The sequence below is a fragment of the Emys orbicularis genome, chromosome 7 (assembly GCF_028017835.1).
Source record: "Emys orbicularis isolate rEmyOrb1 chromosome 7, rEmyOrb1.hap1, whole genome shotgun sequence".
NCBI lineage: Eukaryota > Metazoa > Chordata > Testudines > Emydidae > Emys > Emys orbicularis.
In genome coordinates, this window is record NC_088689.1 from 124,762,216 (window position 1) to 124,785,807 (window position 23,592).

Consider the following 23,592-nt stretch of genomic DNA (forward strand, 5'->3'; position numbering starts at 1 on the left):
GTGTGTGTGTGTGTGCAGTTTATTTACATTTTCTTGAAAGAAACTGGTTCCCCAGGTCCTCAGTCTATCTAGAGCACAGGAACAGCAGCTTGTCAGCATCCAAATCTTCCCTGCATTACCCCTACTCCACAGATGAGAGAGTCATTGGGTGTAGGTGCTGCTCATTCGCATCCTGGGCCTCTCCACTAAAGACTGCCATCAAGGAGGCCAGATGGCGGCAGTGGTTTCTGAGATGTGGATGCCTGATGCGGTTTTCCATTAAATGGATTTGCTTGTTTATTTCTGAGTGGAGCGCTCAGCTAAACAAGATCGGAAAGCAAGCTGCCTCTCACCAAAACAAAACTGAACACGATGATTCACTGGGGAAATTCAGGTATCAGCTTGCCACATCAAATTTGCCTTTGATTAAGGAAGGGACTTTCAACCAATCAACAGTCACTGGAAATTATACATAGAAAGCTCATCCTCAACATCGCATAACCCAAGAGTAGTTAACCAACTCTGACAATGTGTTGCAAGACAAACCCACTTAGAAGTTTAACCCATGTTGTGTGCTGGAAAAGTCAAACTGAACATTCACCATCCTTTCACTTGCCCACATTCAGTTGTTATTAAAACCACATGCTGGCACTGAATCATTTCACAGTTCGTTTGAGACAAACACGCAGAAAATTGTGGGAAACAAACACAGCCCTAGGAGTCTGCAAAAAGCAAGACCCTCGTAACCAATGCAACCTCAGATGTGATGTTGTACGAAGCTTGAGCCACAAAACTGTGTTAGTCTGTGGCTGGAAGATAGCGGGGAAAAGCACCACAAGCACATAGTGGGAACAATTAGTTTTGAAAACTATCAAATGTGACAGTTTTCACCCTCAACACCATCGAAGTGAAACAAAAAGTGTGTGTACAATTATTAGTCAAAGAGAAACCAAGACAGACACAGAAGGAAGGACTCCCTTGTGGTTAAATTACTGGATTGGGACTCACGAGACCAGAGTTTAATTCCCAACTCTGCCACAGGCCTTCTGTGGGCAAACCACTCAACCTCTGTGTGCATAATTTCCAAGTGCTTGTAAGTTGTATCATCTTATCCCACCCCCTTTTGTCTCGTCTATTTAGATTCACCACAGAGACTTTTATTGCATGTAAAGCCCTAATCTTTTTTGAGGCCTCTAGGCATTACCATAATATAAATAATGAACAACAACTCAATCATTAGAATGCACGCTGACAACAAAACAGCTTAAAACACTTCTTCCTAGGCAGCTGCCTCCTTGTTAAGTGGCCTATCCACAACCTAAGGACATGCGCCAGTGGCTGTCTGATCTGCACTCGCTGCCTGTTGACTTCTGGATGGAATTAAAGGTGTTGGTTTGCACCCTCAAATGACTTAGGACTAGTCTACACTCTTAAAATGCTGCGCCGGCGCAGCTGTGCCACTGTAGCACTTCAGTTAAGACACTACCTGTGCCAACAGGAGGGATTCTCCCATCAGCATAGGTACTCCACCTCCTTGAGAGGCAGTAGCTAGACTGACGGGAGAATTCTCCCATTGACCTAACACTGTTTACACCAGGGGTTAGGTCGGTTTAACTACATTGCTCAGGGCACTGGATTTTTCACATCCCTGAGCGATGCAGTTATGCCGAGCTAATTTCCTAGTGTAGACCAGGCCTCAGGACCTGCAACCTGAGAGACCTTTCCATGATCTACTACTATAATTGTGATCACCAGCTGCACTTCCCTCGATATATAAGGGAAAGGGCTTCCGGCAGAACATTCGTTATGCACCTTGTACTCCACCAGCACAAGTGAAATTCAAGGAATGTTTGCGGGTCTTTGAGTTTGCTTTGATTGAAGCCTAAAGTGACCCGAATGTGATGGAAGTTTCCTGTTTAGCTCTTTATCAAAATCATGCAGGGGGCCAAATCCAGATGTCCTTAGATCCAGCATTTCCTGTGCCTCATGACAGCAAAATATATATCTTCTTTCTCTATCTACTTGGGGTTTTCTATAGCACCCAAGTGCTTCTAGATAAATTAAGACTGCATGGTGAAGTCTTTAAGGAATTTTCAGTGCTGACTCTTTGGTCACCTCTTTTCTGAGGCCCCAATTTTAAGCAAGTCATTGCCTTCTCGATAAAAAGATGCACAAGAGAGTGACTTAGTTCAGACATAATAGTAGGGAGGAGAAGGTGTGTTGGGGAAGATAAATAGGAAATCTAAAAGCCCAATAAAACCCATCTTGCCAAACGTAACACACACGTTTCTTCCAAGAACGTTGGGTTTCCAGTGGCTTTACAATGATAGTAATAGCACTCAAAGCACTAATGAAACAAGAACTCAGCCCCTTGGCCTTCCACTAATGTTTCATCATTGCTTATACCACCAGAATAATAGAGAAGGAAGTAGCTACAAAATAGGCCTATAAACTGGTATTAATGAACCAATGAACGCCACCCTTCAGGAAGGAGAGCTGCATAGCTGTAGTTTCAGACAGCTGCATGAGTGAAATTTTAGCTGCTACTAAATTGGTCCCTCAAAAAAACTCCCAGGATTCTACAATTGATACTTCTGATGGTATGAAAAACAAAACCAAAAAACACAAGATTATTTTGTTTTCGTTAAAATCTTTCGTGTTCCTTAATGAGTAAAATATTACAATATTTTTAACTTTACTTTGGAGTTAGAGAGCATTCCAGTGCGCTATAAACTCTCTTAGTGTACTATTTTTTTAAGCAAGTTTCCTAGATATTGGTGAAACACAAAAAGCCCCCTAGCACGACCTGTGGAAAGACATGCTAATTTCCATTCCCAGTTGCACCACAGGCAAGTTGTACCCACGAGGGGTGGAATTAGGGTGACCAGACAGCAAGTGTGAAAAATCGGGACGGGGGTGGGGGTAATAGGAGCCTATATAAGGAAAAGACCCCAAAATCGGGACTGTTCCTATAAAATCGGGACATCTGGTCACCTTAGGTAGAATGAAACATCTAGTACTTCATAAAAGCTGGTGAAAGAACTTTGTCCTCTAGGCAGAATTCCCAAGAGAGCAAAATAGTAGAGTATCCTCCTCTTTGTTTCTGTTCTGGAGCACAGAGAAAGTCTGAATCCCACAGCAGAAAAGAGAAACATGGAAAAGAAACTTATAGTGTGACTAAATATTCAGCAGGCCTTCCAGCAAAGCTCTGTTTACAGCAGAAGGATCACAGCATGAGGAGGCTGGTGGAAGACAAACCAGATATTTTGATAAGACTCTTCAAAGAATAGGGAAGACTTAAATTTAATTTACAGAAATACTTGTCCGTAGTGTGTGGCTAGTCTTAATCTATACTGGATGTGTTCTCCAAAGGAAGGACTACATCCGAGAGACACCACCTGTTCTTCCTGACACCCATCATCATAAATGATTCATGGCTGTATCTAATATAGGCACAAAGGTTATGCCTGGAGAAATACACATGTTGATACCCCAAATCATGATTCAAATGACTCTTGGGGAGAGCGGGTTCACCAGGCAGTGATGCCCAATACTCAGGCATTCATCAATATCTTTAGGCGCAAAGTGCTAATTCTTATTAGTTATAAAAAGTTAAATGTCTCTGTGTGCATGTAATCCAGGACATTTAATTATTGCAATTCATAATATGTCATAATAATTGAATATGTGGATTCTGCACCCACATTCAGGGCAGCCCAGCTGCTGATCCGTTTTGGTCATTTAATAGAATATGCTAATATTTTATAAACACCATTATTTCTCCTTGCTCTCAAAGTCCAACTCTAATATTTCGTTCTCTCCTAGTTTTCTCTTAAGAAAACAATCTTGCATTTCATGGAATACCGTCATGGAAAAATACAAATGTGGAGAAAAGGCATTGCTAATTGCATGTGCACATTTAATATGCTTCTTGGAGATATTTTACACGAGAACCAGTGTAGTTGCCTGGTAAGGAGTATGCGAGGAGTTCACTTTAAAGTCAGCATGAGTTTTGGGGGCAGAATAACTCCTGTTAGTACAGGAAGAGCTTAGGTGTTTTATGTTATGTTTAACTCTGTAATCATAGAAAATATTTTGGAACATGCTTGTCCAAAAATAGTTTCCATTTTGGTCATGGGGAAAGTAAAGAAATGACTGAGCAAAAAGCTTTATGGTCAGAAAACGCTATCCAATTTTACTATCTCCAGTACCAAGTGCAGCTCTGGTATCCACTTTCAAACAGAACTAAAACCCACTGGAGGCTTTATGTTCTCTGCACTGTTATTGAGCCGCAATATAAATTTAATCACAGAAACACCTTTGATAAAATAAAATGGTAGTACTTATAGTCAGAAATAAGATCACACATGGTATAAATAATACTGACAGATTTACACAGACCCTGACCACCACTGCTTAAGACCAAAAAAGCAAGGACCAGATGCATTCGAAGAAAAGGTTTCCACACCCATTCAAGCATTTGTGATAACAATTATGTTCTACAGATGCGATCAATCTAAAATAAAACATTGTTCATTGCAGAGACAGAGGTTTACCAGTTCTGCCACACCATGGGATGGATCTGTTACAGTACTCTGCACATAAAAAGAGATGAAATTCTTTTACATTTAAGAGCCTGATCCTCTTTTACAAGCTTAATTCTTGCTATTTCAGGAATTTGAATATAATAAACTTTGGAATCTACTGCTAGGGAGCTGGTCTCATACCTTTTGGGGGAAGAGGGAAGCTCTGTCTCAGAACTGTAAATCATTTGGTTATTAGCAGTCTATCCACAATGATTATTGAAAGAACATCCATGTTGATAAGCTTAAGAACATTTAAAATGGAGTGTTCTTTCTAATCATTGAAAGGTTGTAGAAATGACCATATTTTACCTCAAACTCATTAATCACCACAGGTATTTGGACAACAGCCCATGTATTTTTAACGTCTACCTTAGAAAAGATAAACCTCATGACAATATTTGATTATTTCAGTAAAACTCAGTTTCTTTTCCATCTATTAATTCCACATCAAGAGCCCGATCCAAAGGCCAATGACTTCCATGGGCTACAACTGCATCACTACTGTAAGATAAGGTTTTAATTGGCTGAGTAAATAACATTAAATCATTATAAGATTTCCATTGATACCTTATGCTTATACTTCAGCTGCACTTCATTAGTACAGGAAAGGTACATTTTTCACTGCAGAAGCAATAACTAATGAAACACTGGTGATTCAATGGGTTATTTATCAATCTTATATCTTTACAGCAGAGGTGCATTTTTAAGTAGAGGAGAGGCATTTTGACCTTGAAAAGCAGAACGCATGACATGTACGAACAGGGGAAAATGTATGGAAATGCTGGCTTGCATGGAAGTAACTAATTGTTCAGAATTTTATAAGGAAACACGCTAGCCCCCCAAATGCAGCAAAAATACCACAGCATTGACAAAACAGTAAAGGAAACAAAAAACATTACCACTGTAGCCTAGACTTGAAAATGAATGGTGAAAACCTCATAAGGGTGCTTAAAACAGTAAGATCATTGGTCTCGGATGCAACATGGACACATTCTAAGAGACTACACCCAAATACTCTAGACACAGGCTAACATATTTATGTAAAACTGAAAGGACTGCAGTAGGAACACAGAGACTGTAGTTTATCATTCAGTGTGTGTCCATTAAACAGCTATATTCTTTATGTAGGGGTCTATTAAAATCCAGTCCCACGGGGCTTGCTCTGGGAATTTTGCAGGTTCATTACCTGTGGAGCCTTCTTCTGGTTCAGGAGAGAAAATTAAAAAAAAAAATTCTTGCCACAGAATGGCGTTTCTGGCTTTCTGCTATGCCTATGGAGCCCTCAGAATTCATGGGAGTGGAATCTCGTATGGTGACTGGCAACAAGCCACTTGATGAACAGCTGTAGAGAGCCTTAAAGCTATAGGGGCTTCAAAGCTGATTAAAAATAGAAAGGGTTTGGATCAAGGTCACATTAGTCCTCAGAAAAGGATCTCCTTTAAATATGTACATTATTTGTTAAAATGTTTCCCTGGACTGGTGATTCACAGGGCTAGGGAAAAAAAGTAATCATCCCAATCTTATAAAAAACAAAAAAGCATCTGGCTTGGGCCAATAGTTGCCCCCCCCCAGCTTCCAGGTTAACATCTCACAAGCCGGCTGAAAGATTGTAAGCACAAACCAAAACAAATGGTTCCATGTTCCAGACTGTCTTGGTGATAAGCTGCACAGCCAAGCATGACACCAGGATCCATGACTTTATACCTCATTCCATCCTATGAACGTGTCAGAAGACACTTCAATAGCACAGTCAGGTACTCTACTCACCAACAGTATCTCAAGGTGAAAACGTAATTGCTTAACAAAGGTGAGCCTAGGGCTTGTCTACACAGTGAAGCAGTGCAGTCTACAGGGGTGTGAACTGACCACACCAACATGTTGTGCGCTAACTGCCCCATGTAGACATTGCTGGCGCATTCTATAAGGTACCTAAATCATGTTAACGTAGCGCTGTTTGAAACGGGACTATATCAGTGCTACCTTTTAGTCACATGGTTGGTTTAATCTCAGTACCAAATTTGAGGCTAGAAACAGCCGCTTTCCCTTTCCCCCAAATATATGGGCAAGAATCTGGGATGATTTTCCCCTTTCTCTGAAGATGCTGTACATGTAAAGCAAAATCACTAGGCAAGGGGAAAAGAAGCCTCTTTGTTTATATTTAATCCGTTTAATCACAAGAGATACAAAACAAATTAGTTTAATGCTTAGAAATTTTCAGCAGCTGGCAAAGCAACCAATAAAGACCTGTCTGTAAGGTTTGGAATTTACTGTCTGAAAAAGAAACCTGAGGTTATTGTTTTTCCATTATGACTGTTCAATGGTTGGGAAAGCTATTGAAGCAACTGGAAAAGAGTCCTAAACATGTTCTCTTCAAGACATTGTGTGTTTTTCCTCCATTAGGGTACGTCTTCACTACCCGCCGTATCGGCGGGTAGCAATCGATTTATCCGGGATCGATATATCGCGTCTCGTTAAGACGCGATATATCGATCCCCGAACGCGCTCACCGTCGACTCCGGAACTCCACCAGAGCGAGCGGCGGTAGCGCAGTCGACGGGGGAGCCGCGGCCGTCGATCCCGCGCCGTCTGGACCCCAGGTAATTCGATCCAAGATACTTTGACTTCAGCTACGCTATTCGCATAGCTGAAGTTGCGTATCTTGGATCGATCCCCCCACCAGTGTAGACCAGCCCTAGACACTTACCCTATAGAACATTGGCTGGGCTGTATGCATCTAGCTACAGTAAGCTCCAAAATAGACAATTGTGCCCCACAATTCAGGTTCTAGCCATGTACCCAAGTGCCGATTTAAAGCAAGAGCACATGGGGTTGAATTAAAAAACAACAACCATAAAATGGAAAAGCAAAAACAATATAAAATTCCAAATGAACAAAATTCAGTTATAGGAGAATTAGCCTTAAATATATACCCTTAAATACCAAGGTGAAAAGTTAACTCATGTACCTATAACATATGCAGCAAAATCCATATTTACGTACCTAAATATGTGGCTTGATTATTTCTAAAGATGCTGAACATGTAAATCTACTATTGATGTCAATAGGAAGTATGCATGCTCAGCATTTGGGCGGGGGCAAGGGGAGGGGAGGAGGAATCAAAACCAGGTCCCTTATTTAGGTGCCTAACTGATGCACAAGAATCCTGAAGCCAGAGTTCGTTAACTTCTGGACAAAGCTTGCTGCTGAGGTCACTTGGGATGTCAGGAGATGGCTTTCCATTCTCTGCTGTTGGTGCCAATGCACATACAAAATTAACAGGGAGCGGGAAGGGCATCAGACACAGTATAGCCATTTGGCTCAAATAAGAACCAATTTCAAACTCCCCAAAGGACAAAACTATTGATGCAGAGGGTCATTACGCATTATGTAACTCTCTCGTTTGGGTCTCTTGAAGAGAACACAAAACACAACACTGAAGAGTTTGGAACACGACTCTGTACTAGAAAAGATATATAGAGCAACTCAAAACATAAACGAAGGGTGGAATTTTCCTAGCATTGGCACAATGAATACATCCAAGGGGGAATTTAAAAAAAAAGGCAGTGGAACAAGAAAGTATGCCTGTCTGATTTTGAAGAAAAGCCTGCTTGTACCCAATCGATTGAGGAATGTGTTCATCCTTGCCTAAAGACTACACTTGGAATGCTGTAACGTTGCCAGGGTCAGCCAGAGCTTGGGTTACTGGCTGGTTAATTCTCAATGGTGCCCCTAACCTAAAGAAAAAATTAGGTTGGCACCAGGGGAAAAAATAAATCAGTCAAGAACTATACAATAGGTGTAGTCAGATACTTTCATGTTATAAAATACTAAAACAGTAAAACTACTTATTATTTATTCTATTACCATATCACCTAAGAGCCCCCATTCATGAACCAGGAAATCATCGTGATCTGATTTTTGCAATTCAGGCTCCTTTCTAGTTAAAAAACAAACAAAAAGTGCTCTTAAAACTTATAACTAGAGAAAACTGCAGAGAATTCTCTTGCAGTGACCTGAAGCCTTATTGATTTTATCCTTCTGAGACTAAAAAACTCTACATAAATATACACACTGCATCATTCAACTTGGGAAAGGCTTAGGAAATGCAATAGGAAAGATTACAGTCCTTTGGCTGTGCAGAAGGGACTACCTCTGGTTGGAGAGCAATATGAGCTTCAAGCAAATGCCACACACTGACATATGTTTTGCAGCATACCCCCATACATTTAACTACTTCGTCTGTTTCTGAACAGTCATCTACTTCCCATTCTGCTCCCTGCTAAAAGATTCTGGAGTGCTTAGTTAGAAGGGGAAACAAGTTCTAAGCTCAACCAAAGAACTGTTCTGTATTCTCCACGTTAGGGGTGCACTATTAAAGCTTGTGTGTATATTGCACTAGCTATATCTCAACATGAAAGCTGAGATGCCATTGCCTCTGCATAGGCAGAATGGGTTTCATCCTTCCAATGATCAAAAATGCTTGAGACCAAAAAAGTGTGTCATAGCTGCCCCGGTGTTGCTATTTTTGGCCAACAAGCTCATCCCTTGAGAACACTAGATGTCTATAACTTACTTGTTAGTAACAATAGATATTAAGTATAAATGTATCTCAAACATACCAAATTGGAGTTAGACATGCTTCATTATGACTAATGCTAGAGATAATGAAGTATCTGACTTGCTGCACCCAACACTAAATAATAGATGCCGGATGAAACCAGAGGCTGGGGTGGAAGGAGAACAGGATCTAGACTTACAACTGAAACAAGAAGTTAATAGAGAACATTGAAAAGTAAGAGCCATAGATACAAAAGAGAATTCCTAAAGATTTGTCTAAGAGGAAATGTAGGTGTTGGATGAAATATACGTTTAAGATCATCAAACAGTCTGAATGAAAGACAGTATGGCACAAGTGCTTCACTGTAAAAGCTGGATATACTAGGTCATGATGTGATTAAAAATCCTGAATAAAATACTATTTGAATGGAAACACTTTATTTTAAATGAACAAATGCTAAAGGCTATAGAAAAAAGACAAGGGCTTCCAATCAGCTGCAACAGGGCAGGAGCGTATATGACGAATACTGTAGATGAAAAGTGAAAGCCCAATTCTATAGTGCCCTTTTAACATCTCGGTGAAGGGCAGCCGTATCAGACACGGAATGACCCTTCGCCATACCATTTCAATGCTGTTCATTCTCACACCAGCAAGTCCTCCTCCTCCAAGCCAGCTCAGTCATGGGTCTCAACTTAAAGCATCATCCGAACAAGTTATAAAGGAGTCCTTTGGTGATGTGAACTACTCTAGCTGGGTCTGCAGACCCAAGGTCAATATGGGAGTTGTTTCATCTGCTAAATCATTCAAGCTCCCTTAGGAAATGAATAGATCAATTCTGGAAGACTCATTCTATCCTGAAGTTCAAAAGAATTATCAGCATGAATGGATGAAAAAAGAGTCTCTCCATGGATATACTGTAAACACGAAAGAAAGAAAAAAAATAAAGCTGATGCAGCAAGCATCAAAGACTTGAAAGTAAGTGACCCTTCCCAGAAAAAAGGGAGAAATGGTGATAGCTGAAACCCAAATGCTGCATGCAAAGAAAATAAAGACCCGAATGACTAATGAAGAGGCTTGCATATTTTTAAACCTTAAAGACACTGAGTTTTACAACTGGCATCGAGCCTGAGGCTGCCAAACAATCACGCAGCCTGGAAGGACTGAAGCTGCCGACGTTCATTTCTGGCTTTGAAAAAATAAAGAGTGCTGTGCATTTCTTTTCAGTATAGGGCTTGCTGTGAGCAGTCTGAGCTCTTACCGCCAGTTGGAAAGCACTGACAAGGACATTAAAATAAAATATCTATAAAAGAATCTGTATAGCACTTCCACAAGACAGACAAAAAATGAAGAGTTTGGGGCTCTTCCTCCACAGAACTGAATTTGACTAAGTCTAGTTAAGCACAATACGTCAACACCATATCAGAACATGTAGAGCATCGACCCTTTCTAACCGCGAGTTAACATTATTTTCGTTGCTATGCTTAAGCTTTTTTCTTTCCCTCTTCTGTATTTAATGACAGCTTCAAGAGGATTTTGATATTAAAAGTCTTTCCCTCACACCATACTATGTCTATATACCTTTGGGTTTTTTGGATGTGTTCAGCTATTTTTCTTTATGACATGGAAACTAAGTCGGCTGCCAAGTGTAGCAGGTGTGAGATGAATTTGTTCCAAAGCTAAAATGAATTCTCATAAGACGACGTCATTCTGAAACGCTTTCTCTGCTTGCACAGTGTTGCCAGCCGTTCTTCTGGTTATTCGTTTTCAGACAATGCACAGTAACGTTTAAGGGACTATCTAACAAAAGCGAAGGACAGCCACGTAATTATTTATGGAATCATCTTCTGGCACAGGATTTGAGAAGAAATATGTTCTCAAATTGTGCCCCAGCTTGTTAATGCAGGATTCATGACTGCTCAACAGTAAAACTCCCATGGACTTTGATGGAGTCATGGTCCGGTCCAGAGAGGTTAAGATAGGCACCTATTCAGCAAATATACTTTCTGATGTTTCATGTATAGTAGATAGTTTTCTATTATTTCCTTGTTTAGGAGGAGCAAGGGGATTAAAATAATTCTGTTTAGCCTGTTTTCATATCAATCGTTGCCCAAAAAACAGTATTTTAGTTACTCCAAACTCCCAGCAATTTAATAGAAAATGTTTGGTTTTAAAATTCAAAGATTTCTGTATTTCTCACTTATTTGTAAAAGTCATTCTTTGTTGGGATGGGTGGTGGGGCTAGTACACTGAGGTTTTATGAAGTTCAGTCCACTATAGGGGGCAGATTATCCCACAGCTGCCTTCTGCAGGGCTCTTACACCATGGTCTGAAATATGTGGGGCTGATCACTATGGGAGACAGGAAACTGGGCTAGATGGCCACAGGGTCTCCTCCACTATGGCCATTCCAGAGTTTCCAATTGTGTCTTCTAACACAATCATATGCACACTCCATTGTGTGTGCAGTGCAGTGCAGAGTGGTGTACAAGCACGGAGTGGTGGGCATTGATTCCCCCCACCCCCCTAGGAAAACATCATGTGTTTCATGTAAATGTCAGGTTTTGGTGATATACAGTACTTTCACACACATGCACTGCATCAAGACCTACAGTGGGTAACTGCTGTACAGCTGGGTTACTGAGAATAATGAAGACTTAGTGTTTACATAGCAGGTTTGATCCAAATGGATCCCAAAGCACTCTAAAAACATCACCAAACTGTGTAAAACAATCGGAATCCCATTGCTAAATACTTAAGTGTACCTTTGGGATGAAACAGGAGGGGTTTAACAGCACACAAGAACACTATACACCAGTTTAGGACAGAAAACGAAGAATACTGGGTCCAATTGAATTTGGAGAGAATTTAATTAGGCACACCCAACCTGGAAAGTTGATGGTCAAAAGTCAGAGCCGCACTCTTATCTATCTTTTTCAATCACACTAAACCCACATTCTCCTTTCCAAGTCAAAACTAAAGTCTAGAGATGATTAAAAAACAAAACGTTGGAGGGCCAAGTGGAATTGTTGCTTAAAATGAAATAGCTTATCTTTGTAGGCCTGCTTTCCTATGTCGTACAGGTAACAAATGGCATCTGTTTGGTAATCTCAGTAGTAATTACTGCACAACTAAATCCACCGCACAATTTGGATCTAAGATCATTGAGAAAATGGGGAAGGCTGCCATTTTGTGTGCAAATTATCCCAACTGAAAATAAAGGAGGTCCTGTTACACAGAGGAGGAGGGCAAGGGAAGGAATAAACCACCGAATGGCTGAATAAAAGCAATCATGAGTTATTTTGTTTAGCAGGTCTGACAGTAATGAAAAAGGAAGGAGATGCAGCGGCTACTTTCAGGTTGCAGAAAAACAATAATGAAGGTGGCTTCTTCTGACTTCACCATTGTGTCTGTTTAAATACTCTGGGGTCAACGTTCCAGCACACAGGGAGCCATCTGCTGCATCTATTACAACATAAAGACTGAAAAGATCTTTTTTGGGGGGTAAATCACATACTCTATGAAATCACAAAACATGAATAATTTTATTAATCTGATTCAAAGCTATCACTAGAAAATGAGCTCCAAATCTAAAAACAAAAGTCACGTACGTGTCTGATGTACTTTAAGCGAGGCATTACAATCCATTAGTTATTTACACATCAAAGACGCTCCAGCGGAATATCCTGAAACAATCAGGGTAAGAAATGCCAAAATCTGATTTCATCCGTGTCCACATGTTGCTTTGAACTTGTAATTCACAGAATTGGTCAGTATATTGAACTAATTATCATGCTTAACGCTTGCCAGTTTTGATGACTACAATCCTTTATTGTAGAGGAAGAAAATGGGATGAAGGGAAATGGCAAATATGGGGGGAAAGGCGTAGCCTCTGTAATGACATCTGGGGGGGAAATTAAGAAAGCTGTTTATTTTTCTAACTATTTACTCAGACACAGATTGACAAAACGAACTCCTGCTTTCACACACAGTGTAATGCAAAATACTTGATTTTCACCCCATAGGAAAATTTCCCCTTCCTATTGTTTATGTGGGAAATGACCCATAGAACCCAAAGAGGTATATAATATTTTAAAATCAAATAGCAATTTCATAGCAAAGGGGGCTGCCTGCAAGCGGTTAAACTAAAACGTTAAGCAAAAGAAAATGAGAGAGAGTACTGTTCAGGCAGACAGAAAAACATAAGCAAAAAGTGCACATTTTAACACAGTTCTGATATCTGCAAAGACTTTTCAAAGTAACTTTTTATGCTAATTAGTCACAGTGCTTGGATATGTACGCAAGCATCCGTTTGCCACCAATAAGTGTCTTCTGCCATCATATTGCTTAGGGTGCAATTAAAATGCAATCTATGGGAAATAGGTTATTACCAGTATTTAGCAGCTAATTTGTTAGGTAATGCCTTAACAAAGCCGTCCTTTGACTGCAGTGCAAAAGCAACTTCAAGGGGATTATCTGCTATTAAGACTTGTACTCAATTATTCAGAATGGTGATAGACTCTTTTTAGAAGGCCTGCATAATTGCATGGTAGAAGTACATGAAAAGTCAAGCCGGAGATCCTTCTGTGTTGTGGTCAATTCTTTCCACTAAAAGGGGGGAAATTAAGCTTCTGATTTTTAAACACAATCCACAAATGAAAATATTTCCTGTTTACATGGCTGTTCACCAGCCTACAGACAGGCACTAGATGAACGTGCCTAAATGCAAATACATCAAAATACATCTTTTTACCCACACAGATCAACGCTCTAATTATATATTTCAAGGAGGAATTTCCCCACCCCCAGATGTATTCTGGGATTGTTGGTTTGGGGTTTTTTTGTCCCTTCCCCTGAAGCCTTAGAGATGCCCACAGCTGCAGGTGGGACATTGGGTGGGGTTGGCTGGTGCTCTGAAGTCAAACTGAGAATTCTCTCTCATGCGTTTGGCTAGTGGTTCTTGCTCATATGTTCAGAATCTAACTAACTGATCGCCATATGTAGGGTTGGAAAGGAATTTTCCCCAGGTCAGATTGGCAAGGCCCTGGGAGTGTTTCAGCTTCCTCTGCAGTACAGGGCATGGGTCGCTTGCTAGGATCATCTGGGCATATCTTACTAAACCAATTCCCTGCCACAGCAGAGGCCTCAGGCATTGGGGGCACCTCATTCCCTCCTGATTTCTTCCTGTGGCTCACAATATTTTAGTCTCCTGCAGTCTGTAATACTTGGGTCTAATTATGGCTGTCAGACTTGAAGTGGGGACAGGGCTGGGTGTTTTTTAGAGGCCTGTGATATACAGAAGGTCAGACTAGACGATCTGATGTCCTTTCTGGCCTTAAACATCTATGACTCCATATACTTCATTCTTATTCATTGCCGAGAGGTCAAGCAACTGTTGGAATTGATGCAGAGCATTTTTCAAAGTGACATTATTAACTTCTCTTTTCTTCCTCTCTCTGTGCATTGCAGGAAAACAATAGCCCCAAAGGCATCTTTTATCCCACAATGCAGTCAAATGTTCCTTGACCACAAAATGAAATGGTTTTCTTTGACCTTTTATAAAATCATATAAATGCTGTGTTATAAGTCACGTTACCAAACACAAAAAGTGTCGGTGCCCTATTGACGTGTGCATTCCTTTGATAAAATACTATTGCTGAACTTCATCCGTGGCAAGGCATTAGCATCCATGCATACTCTCATTCTGGCCTTGATTCAGCAAGGTGCTTTAACGTGTAACTAACTTTAGGAATATGTGTAGTCAGGTCAACTTCAATACATGGAACTAATTTCCAAATATTCGAAAAACAGCAAAAAACTCCACACACTCCATTATTTTTAGACCAGTTTTCTTGGTGGGACTGCCACAACATAAGCTATTAGCATAGTTTGATGGCACAAGATTTGCTTAGAGTGGGAACAATGAAGAAAACGTACCTAAGAATACACATCTGATTAAATGATGTTATGTGACGGCAAGTTTTGGACAAACTGATCCCCCAGTTGACACAATCTCCCATGAAGCCTTCAACTGCAGTGAAAAGCAGAGGAGGCCATTAATCATATTTATCAAGACTGTCTACCGTGGATTTCATGCAGTCAGGGGAAGTGTGCTGTTCTACTGCAGTGACAGGGAGCCAGGCTAAAACAAACTGACCTAATCGTACGGGTCATTTCCAGAAATAGAAGATATATTAGCAGTACAGCTGTAGAGGCCAAAAGACAAACTACTCTAGCAGACAAAAAAATAGAAATGTGTGAGGTAGGCGACCACTGGCATAAATCTACTAGGCCAAATCCTGCTTGACTGTCATTGTGTGCATTAAAGTCAATGGGGCAGGATCCAATTTAAAGTCCCAAAGTCCTACACCCTCCTGAATTTAAGGAAATCTCAGTACTGGCTAAAGCCAGATTGGGGGCAGTTAAATACCTGGCAAATCTCCCCTGTGAACTACTGACCACACACTTCAGTTTTGATCTGTGTGGTGCTATTCCTGACCTTTCCCCTGGTATTTGAAGCCAATGAGATCACATTATATCAATGCAGAATTTGGCTCCCTAGTCTTTCTCCTCTGCAAATCTGTGTTAACATTCTGGGTTAAGCGTCAAACAAAAACAAAAAACAAGAGCTGAGTGGCCCCAACTTAATCCTTAATGGAAATCTGTCCACATTACAAAGACAGCACACAGTCTAGAGCATTGGCAGTCTTTAACTGGGAAAGGCCCAAGACTGGACTAGCAAGCACAAGACAGATATATCAAGAGATGGGTCATATTGCCAGATCTGCAAGTGAAGCTAAAAAACTCAAGCAAACTATATCTAGCTCTAGCCAGTACTATTAGCTCCTTACACCAAAAACAGGAAAGCAATTTACATGCAGCAAACAAAGGCTAAAAAAGTTCAGGAAACTTCACTTGATTGTTTCAGTAAAATTAGCAGAAAAATAAAAGTCCAGGGAGAAAGGGCCCCAGTGAAATAATACTAATTCTCTCTGCAGCTCAGACAGCATATGTGATTGGCCTACAGTTTCTGTATGAGCCTGTAATAAAAATCATATGTAAGATATTTATAGTGCATGGTTTTTTTCCTGGTGAAATTGTAGGGGATATGGCATCATAATCTGGGAGCTGCTTCTGTCCCCCACTCCTCCACATATACACACAGACTCCCTGCTTCAGCCCCTACATGCCACCCCAAAAGTGTTTGAAGATAGCTACTTCAGACCTCTGGCTTTCCTGTAAGCTAGTTCAGCTTTAACTATGGAGAGACTAGTATCAAACTGTTCTTCAAATCTCATGGCTTCTCTTCCTTTTATTATTATTATTTTTTTTAATAGATAAGTTTCCCATTAAGAATTTGTATACCTCTACCCAGATATAACACGAATTCGGATATAACGCGGTAAAGCAGCACTCCGGGGGGGCGGGGCTGCGCACTCCGGTGGATCAAAGCAAGTTCGATATAACGCGGTTTCACCTATAACGCGGTAAGATTTTTTGGCTCCCGAGGACGGCGTTATATCGGGGTAGAGGTGTACTTAAAAATCATACACCTGGGGGGCGGGGGAGTTTGACAGACATTCCCCAGTACTCAAAGATATTTGACAATGGGTCTGCAGTCCTTGCGTGGATTTAACTCCTATTCAACTTTACCTGCAGGATTGGGCCCTCATTCATACAATAAGGAGAGGGAATGCACCTACAGGCAGGTTCAGTATCTTAACACCACTATATTTTCAACAGGATTCTCAAATTCTGGTGCACTCCGGGTATCGACTATATCAACCCAGATGACCATTAAACTTATGGTATGTTTGCAAAGCTAAGTGAGTTCACCAAATTCAGAATTCAGACAAAAGCAAGACTCTTAATAAGTTAGTTTAATTAGCCTGAATGCATTAGCCATGGTTCCTCAAAACCTGGGGATTGTGACCTGGTCTAGTGGCCCATGAGCACATCATCACCATTCCTTTCTTTATGGTTAGATGGAATGGAGTGGGGAGGTGTCTTGAAACTTCCTGTTATAGCACATGGTCACAGTATAAAAGAGGTAGAGAACCACTCGATTAGTCCACATTTGGAGTGTCCTACAACTGGGGAATGTATTCTATCAATTCATATCACATGAAAACTCAGAGGTTCAAAGATGTGAATCCATGTATTAATCCGAATCGCACTCCCTTTACTTACACGAGTAAGCCCCACAAAATTCAATGGGACCACTCCCCTATATGAAATAAAATGAAGAGGGTCTTGCTCATGTTCCCTTTTTTGGTTCGGTTCAGGGGTGTGATTAATGCCAAGTCAATTTCAAGATGCACAGATTAGATCCCTGCAATAAAGGTTTGCTGTAGGTTGACATTGCAGAAATCATAGGCGTCGTGTGCCCTCTAGTGCATGAAATCTGTAGTGATCAAGGCTACATCCATTCAACATGAACATAACAAGGAAATAAAAGAAAAAAAGGTCTCACTCCCCCTTCTCACTCCTGACAGTAATCATTTACATAGGAACAGTAATGCCCAGATTTTTTATTGCCTTTCCCTTTAACTACCTAAAAAAAAGTCGGCCCCCTTAACAGAACTACAGAAACCTGAGACTACTAGGCCAGATGCTGAAATCAGATAATTGTTGCTAGTGTTAGTTGGGATTACGGCTTATTTCAGGGCAAAACAAAGTCCCTCTCCAGTGAGAATTTCCTGTTTGAGTGACATCGGTTTCTATTGCCAATATCCTGCCACAGCAAATAATCCTACATTTGTACAGGATTTTTAACCCCTATGGATCTCAAATTGCTTTTTTTTAAAAGGTATATGTTGTAATCATGGGTACTGTACATATGTGCTTCAAATAATATATAGTCTCTCTCACACACACACACACACACTTAAACCAGTGCAAACAGTGGACTGAGGTCATCTCCAGAATGGACTTGGTGACTCTTTAGCAGTACACAGCAGTATTATATCACTAATTGGGACAGAAGTGAAGACTCCTGTATCCAACTGAAAACTGCAGAGAGAATTTAGATAGACATAATGCTGTTGCCTATAGTACAGAAGTTGACACCAATAGTAAGGCAAAAATGCCATGAGATTCCCCCCTACATCCCTTTTTAAGCAAATCACGAGTGTTAGAGTCTCACTTTATGTCTCCACAAAAGAAGACAACAGGCCAGATTTACAAAACTATTTAGGTGCCTAGTAAGATTTTCAAAAGCAGCTAAACAGGTTAGGTGCCTAGCTCCCGCTGACTTCCACACCATGCTGCTAGACTCTAAAGAGAAAGTGCCAACCCCATTCCCACAACACTTTGGAAGTCTCCAGTGCAATGACTGACTGCATTTGATCCTGCTAAATTTATAAACTCTGATGAGATTTACTCCTGGTGGAATTTTGCACCAAAAAATTAAAAATTCTGCAACAAAAAATTAAAAATTCTGTGCACAATACTTTTAAATTCTGCATTATTTTGTTTGTCAAAATAACACAATATAATCACACCAGTCTGTCCTCCCCGACTAGTCCTTGTGAGCCCCTGTCTGACACCCCGCATATCCTGTCTCCTGACCTGGCCTGACAAGCGCTGCTAAGGCATCTCTCTCTTTCCTCACTGGGGGGAGCTGCAATTTTGCTCTATTGCCACAGTGCCCTCGGGTGGGCAAACGGCGGAACTATGGCAACATTTTGGCAGAAGCTTTTTTCTGCGTGAAAACTTAGAAATCCGCGGGGCTCATTAAATATGCATGCACGCAGTAGCACAGAATTCCCCCAGGAGTAGAGATTGCAACCCAATACAGAAGTTTTTAGTCTTCAAGATTCCTTCTTCTTTCTAGCTATGCACAACTCTTTCAGCTTCCACCCCCGCTAAACAAGGGAAATCCATCTCTCTGTCTCTGCACTTCCCGGTGTTATATTTAACATCCCAGATTGTTGAGGCAAAGGACCTTGTCTCGGATTTGTCTTTTTAGCACACTCTCCTACAAGAGAGTGTAACTAGAACATAGTGAACCTTGTCACATGCAATTTTATTTGGGAGGGAGGGACTCACATTACGTTTCCCCACCAGACATGATAATGATTGAGAGCGTATTCTTTAAATGGTTGCCAAACTTGTGGTATCGAGAGCAACCAATGCCAAGAACACACCTCTGAGGTTATCAGAAGTCACAGCATGAGCAAACTAGAGCACAGTGTGGCAGGTGCCTCCTGCTCCTTTTCTGGATCCTAGCACATGGCTGGAACTCGTCTCTGTGTTCATGATTACTGCAGAAAGTGCTGTCTTCAAAACGCCTTATTAAGCTCCCTTTTAAAAGTCTCCGAGCCCCTATCTGAAGCATGAAATCAAATAGGCTTCCCACCAGACCCCACTCACATGCACACTCATTTGAAAAGGATTTGCATTATTAAATCTTGTGTGCCCTAAATATGGCGCACAGTTTTCAACATATCTTGCCTACCCACAGAGTCCAGATGCAACACTTTAGATTTTAAATATAGTATAATTTTGCATGTACAGAGCCCATTGCATCCAGAGATATTACAGGCTCACACATTACAGACGTGAGGCAGTGCAGAAAAGTGCCCCATGTCCAACGTTAAACAGCAAATTGGTGGCAGAATCATGAATCCTGGACTTCATTTCTCCTGCTCTACCAATGGACCACTTTGTAGCTATGTTATACACGTGTGTCTAGCACCTAACTATAAAAAGAAGGTGCATTCAATTAAATAGGCAAGAGGACTTGGCATAGTTAAGGTGATGAGTCATTTATCTGTGTGTGTGAGATACAGGACATTCCCTTTCTGCCTTGGTCCATCCAAACCAAAGTCTGTTGACCTTCCAGGCATGTCACATGGACTGTTTATTCACACATCAATTACAAAAAAACAGGGTTATTTTGTGGACTTTGAAAGTTATTTCAATGACTTTTTAGACATCTATTTTTGTTTTTAAATGTTATTCTACTGTGCCTAAAGAGAGTAATAACTACAGTGTATATAATGCAAAAATAAATGATCGATAGCTCCATTTACCAGTATTCCAGCTTGCGATCTAGAAAGTGAGTTTCCAAAATATATTAGAGCACAAGGCCACTGGACCCTGAACTATGGAAACCAGCCTCCCTATTTCACCATGGAGAATTGCCTCAAGTACTTAAGGACCTTTTAAAATGAAATTATCTTGCTGACATAGGGAGATAGAAACACCTAAGTGTTCTACCCAAGAGCTAATACACGCCAGAGATGTGCTTTTCAAAATAGCACGGTGTTAAACTGAAAGAGAGGAAGTGATTAAAGAGTACAGTGGGGCAGTATAGAAACCTTCCAACAAGACTTTTCAACCTAGCCCTAGTGGATATTCCATTAAGTACACCACAAAAATTGTGCACATTTCCCACAAATATTGGACTGGCTGTTTAACCTGTCTTCCAGTTCCCAATCCTGTCTCAGTGTTTTGGTGCTAGTTGAAAATACTCTTCAGTTTAAGAAACTCTGGTTGCCTGACAAGAGTCTAAAGCCTCAGTCATGCAAAGTGAACCATTGTAGACAGATCCTGAGCAGTTCTCTTTATAGCCTAAAAAAGCAAATTCTGCTTAAATCCAGCATATTAAGAGCTTCATGAGGAAAACAAACAAACAAAACAGGTGGTTTCCCAGAGAACAAAGTGAAGACAGCTATTGCGTGCATTTTGTTAGAGAACATTATGTTTGGTTTTTCAAACCAGTGTTGTGTTAAGAAACTGGATTATTTGCCTGATTCTGCTAAGGTGTGTGTATACTGTGTGTATTAAATACACAAAAAGCTATACAAAGATGAAAGACCAAGGTCAACATTTTAATTGCACAAGTCAGAGAAGACTTCATCAGCAACCTTGTTCTACCCTGTAGCAATAAACCTAAAAAACTAAGAGCCAAGGAGACCAGGATATTTATATCAAGATATTATAACAAAAGAAACACACACACAGAGCTACATCCATTATATGGCACCCTAGGATTCACTTGTAAACAAGGCTGACTGTTTTCTAACTGCAGTCACTAATCCTCAGAAATTCTAACCCACTGCCTAAGAGCTCCCCCATTTTCTAAATGCCTCCCTTGGGTTTCACCCTTTTATACAAGCCTTTCCCAGAATGCTCGGCAAATGGGCACTTTAAATTTGGGAGAGAGTAACAGGTGCAGCTATTAGAGCGTCATTTGGCTTCTAACTGCTGCAGGTTGCACCTCACTCTCTGCCAGGTAATAAGATATTTTGAGGCTTTTTGTTGCTTTTCTTAGCTTTCTCCTCTTAAAACATGGCAAGTTCTCACAGCCCCCTTGTGTATATGTATTGCCACATACTGCAAAGTATTTATGATAGCCAACAGCTCCAGCAAAATTGCTACTATGTATTTCATTGAGGGGCTGCCATCTAAGATGTCAACAAGATTTTCTCCTAACTGGTTCACTCTCTCAGAAGGGATACAGCTGAAATGTCCTCTCCCCTTCCAGTAACAAGCTGGCTACTGCCTTTACTCATTTGCACTCTTGGCTACTTTAAGCGCCATCTGAGGTAACACTGATCCATTTTCCTGAAGGCAAAGACCTTCCTAAAGGTTTGAATCCACTCATCAGCCCATGACTGGATCCAAACCCCCAGTGTTTTTACTTTGACATGAAGGCCCTAATCCCGCAATTAGCTCTGCCCAGGCAGTACTGTTTTGACTTCAATAGCTCACATCCAGCTGCTGGAAGCTCATTGCAGGATGGGAGCCCAAGTTTCCTCAGACCAGGCTAAGTACAAAGTGCACGTTTATTCAAGATGATTCAAATGCCAGGCTTGATCTTCTAAAGCAAAGCTTCTGTCAGATTATCGGTGAGCAAGAAAACCCACCCAGAGCTGAAAATCACCTACTATTTCTTCTTCAGTTCACTCCTGGGCTGGGACAAGCATAAACATTTTTCAATCCAGCTGTAATATGTTTAGAAGTGACAAATTATTGGGCTTTTTAAAATTAGCACTTTGCATTTTCCAAGCACTAGCAGTAATTTACAACAAAAGTGACATTTCAACCTTAACTATGCTATTGCTACTGTGACGCTACCATATACGCGCACCGAGATGCAAAGAGTGAAGTCATTCACTATACAGTGAGCTATGGTAAATAGCGAGATTTGACAAGGTGCTTCATTTTCATTTGTGTCATAGTCTCATTGATAGCAATGTCCATTTAAGACATCTGTTAGAAGGCTGTAGCATTAAAGTAAATGGAAAAAATCCAAGGAGAACTCAGGGTTTGCTCTCTTTTTCCCATGAACATAACATTATGGAATTTTAACAGATGTTCTACTTGGTCATAGTTAATAAAATGAATTATGCAGGAATTAGAATGCTGGCTCAGTTTGCTTGTGTAGAGTCTCAGCAGAAGTAGTAAATTAAGAAATTCTGGAGACCTTATAATGGATATTTTCTCTTGCCTTGCTGTAAGGTTGTTGGGGAGTTTTTGTGAACACATTTTTCGGTGTTGGGGAAAGTGATAATTCACATCCCCTCTCACTAGCATGATCTACTTTCTACAAAATGGTGTACTACCACCCTAGAAAGTGTCTCTCTCGCTTGGAAATGACATCATGAGAATTCCATGTCTTCTCACGGCCTTCTGTGTCCTGCCACTTATCCAGACAGGAAAGTCTCATTGAGCGATCATGTAGCCCAGCCCTCCTTGTGCTCTAGCCCAGCAACTCTCTTCCGGGGGCATGAGCGTGCGTCTTTCAGGCTGGTACTAGCAATGCTAGTGCATGTGTGGAGGAACAGACCCACAAATGCAATGCACCTAATCTCCCTTGGGTTCTGGGGTCAGCTCAAAGGCAGATAGAAGCAAAATGGAGGAAGATGTAGGTACCAATAGGAAATGGGGTTTGAGAGGGAAGAGACACTAAAAGGGTAATGAGAAATTTGTGGAAACCAAAGGGGAAGGGAGAGACACATGTACTAGCCATCTGCTCTGAGTTAGGAGAGAATCTTAAGTAGTGGCTCAGTTCTCCACTCTGCTCCGCCATTGAAGTTAATCAATATGGTAGGCCCTATTAAAAAAATAATAATCCAACACTGAAGCCCATATACTGAAACTCCCTTTCTTCTGTAACTAAAATGGCTTTGGCAAGCAAAAGCTGAAGCATGCAAAGAGATTCCATAAACAACAGATTCAGCTAGAATTAAATGTTGCTGTGTGCATACAATACAGGGAACACATGGAGGTATCTAATGAATTAACACAGGCTTTTATAGAAGCCCTTCTGCTGAAGGAAGGAAGAAATGTATTCTAAAAGTAGGTAGGGGGAGGGGAGGGGAGGGAACACCCAGCAAAAATTTCAGCTTTACATTTCCAGCAAAGAATTCAATGTGCTGCTTTTACTCAGACTATCAAATGGACACTTCACTGCAAAGAGCGATATTTAGTGTCACAAAATGTGATAGTCTTAACATTGTGT

At 40.8% G+C, this 23,592-nt stretch overlaps 1 protein-coding gene across 1 annotated transcript in view; it reads right to left on the reverse strand.

Moving 5' to 3' along the window:
* The window catches only part of SLC25A26 (solute carrier family 25 member 26), a 130,143-nt gene that overhangs the window by 63,665 nt on the left and 42,886 nt on the right, over nt 1–23,592 (reverse strand). The window lies entirely within an intron of this gene.